Below are 10,341 nucleotides of genomic sequence, written 5' to 3' on the forward strand. Positions count from 1 at the left end.
ACATCCCTTCGAGCACCCTGAGTTACTCACAAGACTCAATTAAGACAGACCACATAGCACCACAGTATGTCCCAATGAGGAACGCAGGGTTTCCAATCTTGGGATTGGCACCATCTCTCTCTACACTGGCAGTGTAGCAAGACCATTATGCAAACCATCCTCTGAGTGGTGAGGGTGTGATGGGCTTAGGAGGCTTAGAATGCAACATGGGAAAGTAGAGGGAAGGGCATGAGGAACAGAGAAATAAAGGGGCTATGCCTTCTTGAGAAGGAAACAGCAGGGACATGGATGGGAGAAGGGGCTGCTGAAAAGACAAACCGCCAAGACCAGAAATGGGCTCAGAACAGAGCAGTGCTCCCTCAGCCTGTATTCTTAGCTACTCCTCTACAGAGTTGAAGCCCTACTCTTTGCCTTATGTTTTCCCTCCATGTGCATGCATCCTTATATTATCCAGGCCTTAGCATCTTTAGGCCTCTAAGAGTCAGGGAATAAGCTCAAATTTTCTTCCTTTCGGAGGCCAGAAATGTTATATCTATATTATAGATGGGGTTAGAGAGGCTAACTTAACTTGTGCACGTTGAAGAGTTAAGATTTTATCAATTTAGCTCTTACCTTTCAGTTGGTTTTTTTGTGCTACCTCTACTTTAAAATTTCACAAAATACCGATGCCAAAAATACTAAAATATAACTAGTGGTGTTCCTATGTATTGTCTCTTTTCCAAAGTCTCCATATGTCTTGGGCATTTCTTTTCTTGTCTACAGCTGGTAAGGATGCTAAGCCAAGGATTTGGCATGGCATGGAGGCAAAGGAAACATTTTCCTGGGAAGCTGACAGCATTAACATTGAGAGAATTTGTATCATGGGTTGGTAAATGAATCAGTTGGTTGTTACACCCAAGAAGAAAACAAACAAGCTCTCTCTACTACACTACCTAATCGCTGGCATATCTCAGTATCCCTTCTTCCTGATTCCCACTTGCTTCTCTAGGTGAACAGCTGCACCTCTAATGGTAACCAGTCTCCCCACTTGCTCAATAGACTACACGAGTTCCCATTCACCGAAGGACATTATTCCAGCAATCGAAATTCATGTTCTCTTGATCTGATAAACAAGCATGACCTGGAAACTGTAATTGCCCTCATCTTAAAAGCCTGCCTTGAATCTCATTACTTCTAGTTATTTCTACTCCAGTTTGACCTTGTCTCTGACCATATCCAGAGACCACTGTTGGTGAGGTAACAGACGACTTCTCTGGCACTAAGGGTTGTGGTCAGCCCTCCCTGCTTAGTGTTCTTGTCCTCTCAGAAGAGTGACAGTTGATCACTCTTCCATCCTTGCACCTTCTCTACGTGGCTTCTGTGGCATTGTGTAAGTGTTTTTCTGACATGTCGGGATCCCTTTTCTCTTTTGTTGACTCTCTTCTAAGCATCAGAGTGTCACATACATAGCACAGCCTTGCTCTCTTCATGTCTGTTTGTGTTCATTGCCTTGATGCTTTGATTCACTTGCATGGTTTGAAATGCCACCTTCATTCCAGAGACTCCTGAATGTATGCCTAGAGCTCCATCTCATTGCTCTACTTGGCCTTTCCATTTGAAGGGCTAATAGAGACCTCTAGTTTGATCTGCACCAACCTCAACTCTCCATCTTTCTCTCTGAAGCTGAGGCCTTTGTACTCACACTTCAACTAATGGCGGTGGCTTCAGCCCTCACCGGCTCAGGCTGGGAACCTTAATTACCCTCAATGCTCCTTTGTTCTAGCTCCCATCCAGATGTCCAGGAAGTCTTGTTTGCTCCAACTTCCCACCTTCCCCACTCTGGTCTCGTTGTGCTGAGCTGCTGTCATGATCATGTGGACTGCTGCCATGACCCTGTCTTGCGCATAGGCTGACCTCCACCGAACTCTTCTGGAACCCAACTTTCCCACAGAAGCTACAGCCATCTTTCCACAGTGCAAGTCAGCTCATGTCCCTCCTCCATTCAAGACTCCAGGTGATTCCTATTGTAATTAGAGTAGAAGCTGAAGCCCTTCTGTACCCAATTATCTTTCTGGACTCATTTCCTACCATCCACTCTTCTTTCCTTCCTGGCACACAACACACAGGCTGTAGCTTGTAGTGTTTTTCTCTGATTACTCATGAGGGAAACTCTTTCAGCTGTGTTCTAGCCTGCCTCTGGGGCATCTTCTGAAGTCCAGTGTGTGGTAAAGGCTTGGTCCTCTGGTTGCCGTTCTTGGGTGATGGGAGAACCTTGAAAATATGGGACCTGATAGGCCATTAGGAACATGTCTTCAAAGTGGGTAATGGCACTGCAACCTTTTCTGCTTCTCATATGTGGACTCTTGGAAGAAGTTCGGCTCTTCCCCGTGTTCCCATGTGGTGTGCTGCCTCAACACAGGTCCAGAAGCAATGGCAATAATCACCTGTAGCCTGGAAGATCTAACCCTGTCTTATTTAAAATTAGCTTACTTTCCTGGATAAGTTGATCATCTCAGGTGTTTGTTATCATATGGGGGAGGGGTTATTAACTCATGTCTCCTTTAAGACTTTATTTAATGCTTCCTTTCTTGAGATTTGCATTGATCACAACACTTCCAGTTTACAATCCCTCTTTCCCCGAATACCCGGAAGTCCCTTTTTACTGTTTTTTTTTTCTCCCCTTTCCCCATCACACATGTCAACTTTTAATATGCCACAAAATTGTCTCACTTATTATCTACTGTTGTCTCTTTCTCTAGAACATCATGGTTCTACATAATGGTTCTCTTGTTCATGGATGCTCAAAGTGCTTAGAAAACTTTTCAGAGTTTAGGTGATTAATAGTAAAATGTTTGCTAAATGAGTGAATAACATCTTTTACCAGAGAGAGCCATCATGGGGTAGAAACCTGGAAAGATCAAACTGTAAGGGGTGTGTGGAATGGGGACCCTAGACAAGCATGAATGCAGAACTTTGGACAAATTTTAAGTAGAAATTATAGTTCTTTGGGATAAAGTCTTGCCTTGCCATGCAAGCTGTCTTCAAACCCAGCCTTGATTCCCCCTCCTGAACTTCCTGCGTGCTGGGATGCTAGCACTTTGTCAACAGTCCAGGTCCAGGTCCAGGTTCAGGGCTTTCTATTTGAAGTATGGTGGGCCTAACAGATGCAGCTACCTGTGTGGTACCATGTGACTTTACAGCATCTCTCTAAGCCTGGTTTTTCCACTTGGTCAAATTCAAACTCAGTGTTCAGGCACACTCAGACTGACCACAGCACATTAGAATGGAGGAGCATCGCTCGCGTTGGCCTCGTTCTCCATGCTCAGCAGTGCAGTAAAAAGGATTGCTCACTTCTCAGGGTTCAAAGATGCGTGACTCATATGGAGCCTGCTGACAGCCAAACCACAGGCCCATTTTCCTTTTTTTTCCCATACAAACCACAAGTTCTGTTGTTTTAACTAGTATGTATGGATTTTATTTTTTTCCTATTAACATATATCTTACTTAGGTTCAGTATTCATGTCACTATCTCAGTCCAGTATTTTGGTAAACTCTCATTTATTTTTATTTTTATTTTCTACTTTTTGGTCTGGAAACTGACAATTAAAAACAAAAATCATTAATGTATTGATAAAATGTCATCCTGGCCAGGGTCCAAGACTAGACAGAACCTGTGCCAAAATATTGCAGACCTTCTTTCCCACAAGAACAGGATCTGTTTAAGCCAGCTATTTCTTAATCTTGCCCACAAAATTGTTACTGAATAACTTCCAAATGCATTGCTGAAGCTGAAGTGAGCTACTACGCCAGGATGCCACTCAATTCCCAGCCTATCACTCGACCCACCGAGAAAATGAGCCAGTCCGGTCTCGCTCTGTGTTAGATCAAGCACTGCCGCCTCCCGGGAGCCTTTCCTATGAGTTCATAAACCATCGTTTATTAAGCCTGCTTTAAGGTCAGGTTTACAACCTGCAGTTTGAAGCTTTGGTTTTCTTTCGCCCAGTGACATCATATCTATATTATTTAATGACTTACACTGGGAGGGAACTGTTTACACACTACTGGGTGGGTGGTCTCTGTCATTTAGGGATGTAAAAAATATTTTATGGGAATATAGTTATGAAGTCTTATCATGCAATTTTTAATGTCATTTTTGTTTCCTTTTTAAAATTGGTTTCCTTCTTTTGCTTCTATGCACTTTAGCTATGCACTCTTTCACAGGTATTTCTGTCTCAGCATCTGACCAGTGTGCAAGCAATGAATACTCTGTGTAGCATCCCAGTCTCTCTCCTGACTCTGGTGGCAGGCCAGAACTGGATCTATCAGATAAGGAAAAAGAGGATGAGTGCAGCAAAGGTTCAAAACCAGTATTTGGTTTGTTTGTTTGTTTTTTTTCCGGGGAGGGGGAATACATGACAGGGAGGAGTCCTCTCTGGCAAGGGCCTCATTTTAATCTAGTTCAGATAGCTTAGTCTTTATAAAACAACTAAAAAAAGGACAGAATGAAGCTTTTCCTTAAAAAAAAACAAACAAAAAAACCCAAACCAAACCAAACAAACAAACAAACAAACAAACAAAAAACCCTCAATTTGTTTGGTTGATGGTTTAGTCCCTGGGAGCTCTGGGGGAGTGGGGGCAGACTGGTTGATTTATATTGTTGTTCCTCCCATGGGATTTGCAAACCCCTTCAGCTCTTTCAGTCTTTCCCCTGGCTCTTCCAGTGGGGTACCAAGCTCAGTCTGATGGTTGGCTGCTAGCATTCCACATCTGCATCTGTATAGGCAGAGCCTCTCAGGGGACCCATAAACCAGGCTTCTGTCAGCAAGGGCTTCTTGGCATCAGCAATAGTGTCTGGGTTTGGTATCTGCAGATGGGATGGATCCCTAGGTAGGGCGGTCTCTGGATGGTCTTTCTTTCTTTTTTTTTTTTAATTTTTAATATTTTTATTACATATTTTCCTCAATTACATTTCCAATGCTATCCCAAAAGTCCCCCATAGCGCCCCCCACTTCCCTACCCACCCATTCCCACTCTTGTGGCCCTGGCATTCCCCTATATTGGGGCATATAAAGTTTGCAAGTCCAATGGGCCTCTCTTTCCATTGATGGCCGACTAGGTCATCTTACGATACATATACAGCTAGAGACAAGAGCTCTGGGGTTCTGGTTAGTACATCATGTTGTTCCAACAATAGGGTTGCAGATCCCTTTAGCTCCTTGGGTACTTTATCTACCTTCTCCATTGGAAGCCCTGTGATACATCCAATAGCTGACTGTGAACATCCACTCCTGTGTTTGCTAGGCCCCGGCATCATCTCACAAGAGACAGTTATATTTGGGTCCTTTCAGCAAAATCTTGCTAGTGTATGCAATGGTGTCAGCGTTTAGAAGCTGATTATGGGATGGATCCCTGGATACAGCAGTCTCTAAATGGTCCATCCTTTCATCACAGTTACGAACTTTGTCTCTGTAACTCCTTCCCTGGGTGTTTTGTTCCCAATTCTAAGAAGGTGCACAGTGTCCACACTTTGGTCTTCATTCTTCTTGAGTTTCATGCGTTTAGCAAATTGTATCTTATATCTTGGGTATCCTAAGTTTTGGGCTAATATCCACTTATCAGTGAATACATACTGTGTGAGTTCTTTTGTGATTGTGTTACTTCACTCAAGATGATGCCCTCCAGGTCCATCCATTTGGCTAGGAATTTCATAAATTCATTTTTTTTAATAGCTGAGTAGTACTCCATTGTGTAAATGTACCATAATTTCTGTATCCATTCCTCTGTTGAGGGACATCTGGGTTCTTTCCAGCTTCTGGCTATTATAAATAGGGCTGCTATGTACATAGTGGAGCATGTGTCCTTTTTACCGGTTGGGACATCTTCTGGATATATGCCCAGGAGAGGTATTGCTGGATCCTCCGGTAGTACTATGTCCAATTTTCTGAGGAACCGCCAGACTGATTTCCAGAGTGGTTGTACAAGCTTGCAATCCCACCAACAATGGAGGAGTGTTCCTCTTTCTCCACATCCTCGCCAGCATCTGCTGTCACCTGAATTTTTGATCTTAGCCATTCTGACTGGTGTGAGGTGGAATCTCAGGGTTGTTTTGATTTGCATTTCCCTGATGATTAAGGATGTTGAACATTTTTTCAGGTGCTTCTCTGCCATTCGGTATTCCTCAGGTGAGAATTCTTTGTTCAGTTCTGAGCCCCATTTTTTAATGGGGTTATTTGACTTTCTGGAGTCCACCTTCTTGAGTTCTTTATATATATTGGATATTAGTCCCTTATCTGATTTAGGATAGGTGAAGATCCTTTCCCAATCTGTTGGTGGTTTTTTTTGTCTTATTGATGGTGTCTTTAGCCTTGCAGAAGCTTTGTAGTTTCATGAGGTCCCACTTGTCAATTCTTGATCTTACAGCACAAGCCATTACTGTTCTATTCAGGAATTTTTCCCCTGTGCCCATATCTTCAAGGCTTTTCCCTACTTTCTCCTCTATAAGTTTCAGTATCTCTGGTTTTATGTGAAGTTCCTTGATCCACTTAGACTTGACCTTAGTACAAGGAGATAGGAATGGATGGATTCGCATTCTTCTACATGTTAACAACCAGTTGTGCCAGCACCATTTGTTGAAAATGCTGTCTTTCTTCCACTGGATATTTTTAGCTCCCTTGTCGAAGATCAAGTGACCGTAGGTGTGTGGGTTCATTTCTTGGTCTTCAATTCTATTCCATTGGTCTATTTGTCTGTCACTATACCAGTACCATGCAGTTTTTATCACAATTGCTCTGTAGTAGAGCTTTAGGTCCGGCATGGTGATTCCACCAGAGGTTCTTTTATCCTTGAGAAGAGTTTTTGCTATCCTAGGTTTTTTGTTATTCCAGATGAATTTGCAGATTGCACTTTCTAATTCGTTGAAGAATTGATTTGGAATTTTGATGGGGATTGCATTGAATCTGTAGATTGCTTTTGGCAAGATAGCCATTTTTACAATGTTGATCCTGCCAATCCATGAGCATGGGAGATCTTTCCATCTTCTGAGATCTTCTATAATTTCTTTCTTCAGAGACTTGAAGTTCTTATTATACAGATCTTTCACTTCCTTAGTTAGAGTCACGCCAAGATATTTTATATTATTTGTGACTATTGAGAAGGGTGTTGTTTCCCTAATTTCTTTCTCAGCCTGTTTATTCTTTGTGTAGAGAAAGGCCATTGATTTGTTTGAGTTAATTTTATATCCAGCTACTTCACCGAAGCTGTTTATCAGGCTTAGGAGTTCTCTGGTGGAATTTTTAGGGTCACTTAGATATACTATCATATCATCTGCAAAAAGTGATATTTTGACTTCATCTTTTCCAATTTGTATCCCTTTGATCTCCTTTTGTTGTCGAATTGCTCTGGCTAGGACTTCAAGTACAATGTTGAATAGGTATGGAGAAAGTGGACAGCCTTGTCTAGTCCCTGATTTTAGAGGGATTGCTTCAAGCTTCTCACCATTTACTTTGATGTTGGCTACTGGTTTGCTGTAGATTGCTTTTATCATGTTTAGGTATGGGCCTTGAATTCCTGATCTTTCCAAGACTTTTATCATGAATGGGTGTTGGATCTTGTCAAATGCTTTTTCCGCATCTAAGGAGATGACCATGTGGTTTTTGTCTTTGAGTTTGTTTATATACTGGATTACGTTGATGGATTTCCGTATATTGAACCATCCCTGCATCCCTGGGATGAAACCTACTTGGTCAGGATGGATGATTGTTTTGATGTGTTCTTGGATTCGGTTAGCAAGAACTTTATTGAGGATTTTTGCATCAATATTCATAAGGGATATTGGTCTGAAGTTTTCTATCTTTGTTGGGTCTTTTTGTGGTTTAGGTATCAGAGTAATTGTGGCTTCATAGAATGAGTTGGGTAGAGTACCTTCTGTTTCTATTTTGTGGAATAGTTTGTGAAGAACTGGGATTAGATCTTCTTTGAAGGTCTGATAGAACTCTGCACTAAACCCATCTGGTCCTGGGCTTTTTTTAGTTGGGAGACTATTAATGACTGCTTCTATTTCTTTGGGGGATATAGGGCTGTTTAGATCATTAACCTGATCTTGATTCAACTTTGGTACCTGGTATCTGTCTAGGAACTTCTCCATTTCATCCAGGTTCTCCAGTTTTGTTGAGTATAGCCTTTGGTAGAAGGATCTGATGGTGTTTTGGATGTCTTCAGGATCTGTTGTTATGTCTCCTTTTTCATTTCTGATTTTGTTAATTAGGATGCTTTCCCTGTGCCCTCTAGTGAGTCTGGCTAAGGGTTTATCTATCTTGTTGATTTTCTCAAAGAACCAGCTCCTTGATTGGTTGATTCTTTGAATAGTTTTTCTTGTTTCCACTTGGTTGATTTCGCCCCTGAGTTTGATTATTTCCTGCCATCTACTCCTCTTGGGCGAATTTGCTTCCTTTTGTTCTAGTGCTTTTAGGTATGTTGTCAAGCTGCTAATGTGTGCTCTCTCTAGTTTCCTTTTGGAGGCACTCAGAGCTATGAGTTTTCCTCTTAGAAATGCTTTCATTGCGTCCCATAAGTTTGGGTATGTTGTGGCTTCATTTTCATTGAACTCTAAAAAGTCCTTAATTTCTTTCTTTATTCCTTCCTTGACCAAGGTATCATTGAGAAGAGTGTTGTTCAGTTTCCACGTGAAGGTTGGCTTTCTATTATTTATTTTGTTATTGAAGATCAGCCTTAGTCCATGGTGATCTGATAGGATGCATGGGACAATTTCTATATTTTTGTATCTGTTGAGGCCTGTTTTGTGACCAATTATGTGGTCAATTTTGGAGAAGGTACCATGAGGTGCTGAGAAGAAGGTATATCCTTTTGTTTTAGGATAGAATGTTCTGTAGATATCTGCCAGATCCATTTGATTCATAATTTCTCTTAGTTTCTCTGTGTCCCTGTTTAGTTTCTGTTTCCATGATCTGTCCATTGGTGAAAGTGGTGTGTTGAAGTCTCCCACTATTATTGTATGAGGTGCAATGTGTGCTTTGAGATTTACTAAAGTTTCTTTAATGAATGTGGCTGCCTTTGTATTTGGAGCATAGATATTCAGGATTGATAGTTCCTCTTGGAGGATTTTACCTTTGATGAGTATGAAGTGTCCCTCCCTGTCTTTTTTAATGACTTTGGGTTGGAAGTCAATCTTATCAGATATTAGAATGGCTACTCCAGCTTGTTTCTTCATACCATTTGCTTGGAAAATTGTTTTCCAGCCTTTCTTTCTGAGGTAGTGTCTATCTTTTTCTCTGAGATGAGTTTCCTGTAAGCAGCAAAATGTTGGGTCTTGTTTGTGTAGCCAGTTTGTTAGTCTATGTCTTTTTATCGGGGAGTTGAGTCCATTGATATTAAGAGATATTAAGGAAAAGTAATTGTTGTTTCCTGTTATTTTTGTTGTTAAAGTTGGCATTCTGTTCTTGTGGCTGTCTTCTTTTAGGTTTGTTGAGGGATTACCTTCTTGTTGTTTCTAGGGCGTGGTTCCTGTCCTTGTATTGGTTTTTTTCTGTTATTATCCTTTGAAGGGCTGGATTCGTGGAGAGATAATGTGTGAATTTGGTTTTGTCGTGGAATACTTTGGTTTCTCCATCTATGTTAATTGAGAGTTTGGCTGGGTATAGTAGCCTGGGCTGGAATTTGTGTTCTTTTAGTGTCTGTATAACATCTGTCCAGGATCTTCTGGCTTTCATAGTCTCTGGTGAAAAATCTGGTGTAATTCTGATAGGCTTGCCTTTATATGTTACTTGGCCTTTTTCTCTTACTGCTTTTAGTATTCTATCTTTATTTAGAGCATTTATTGTTCTGATTATTATGTGTCAGGAGGTATTTCTTTTCTGGTCCAGTCTATTTGGAGTTCTGTAGGCTTCTTGTATGTTCATGGGCATCTCTTTCTTTAGATTTGGGAAGTTTTCTTCTATAATTTTGTTGAAGATGTTTGCTGGTCCTTTGAGTTGAAAATCTTCATTCTCATCCACTCCTATTATCCGTAGGTTTGGTCTTCTCATTGCGTCCTGTATTTCTTGGATGTTTTGAGTTAGGATCTTTTTGCATTTTACATTTTCCTTGATTGTTGTGCCGATGTTCTCTATGGAATCTTCTGCACCTGAGATTCTCTCTTCCATCTCTTGTATTCTGTTGCTGATGCTGGTATCTATGGTTCCAGATTTCTTTCCTAGGGTTTCTATCTCCAGTGTTGCCTCATTTTGGGTTTTCTTTATTGTGTCTACTTCCCTTTTTAGGTCTAGTATGGTTTTGTTCATTTCCATCATCTGTTTGGATGTGTTTTCCTGTTTTTCTGTAAGGACTTCTACCTGTTTGATTATGTTA

Source organism: Mus caroli, unplaced genomic scaffold, assembly GCF_978045245.1.
Source record: "Mus caroli unplaced genomic scaffold, Mus_caroli_1 scaffold_3, whole genome shotgun sequence".
NCBI classification, from domain to species: Eukaryota; Metazoa; Chordata; class Mammalia; order Rodentia; family Muridae; genus Mus; species Mus caroli.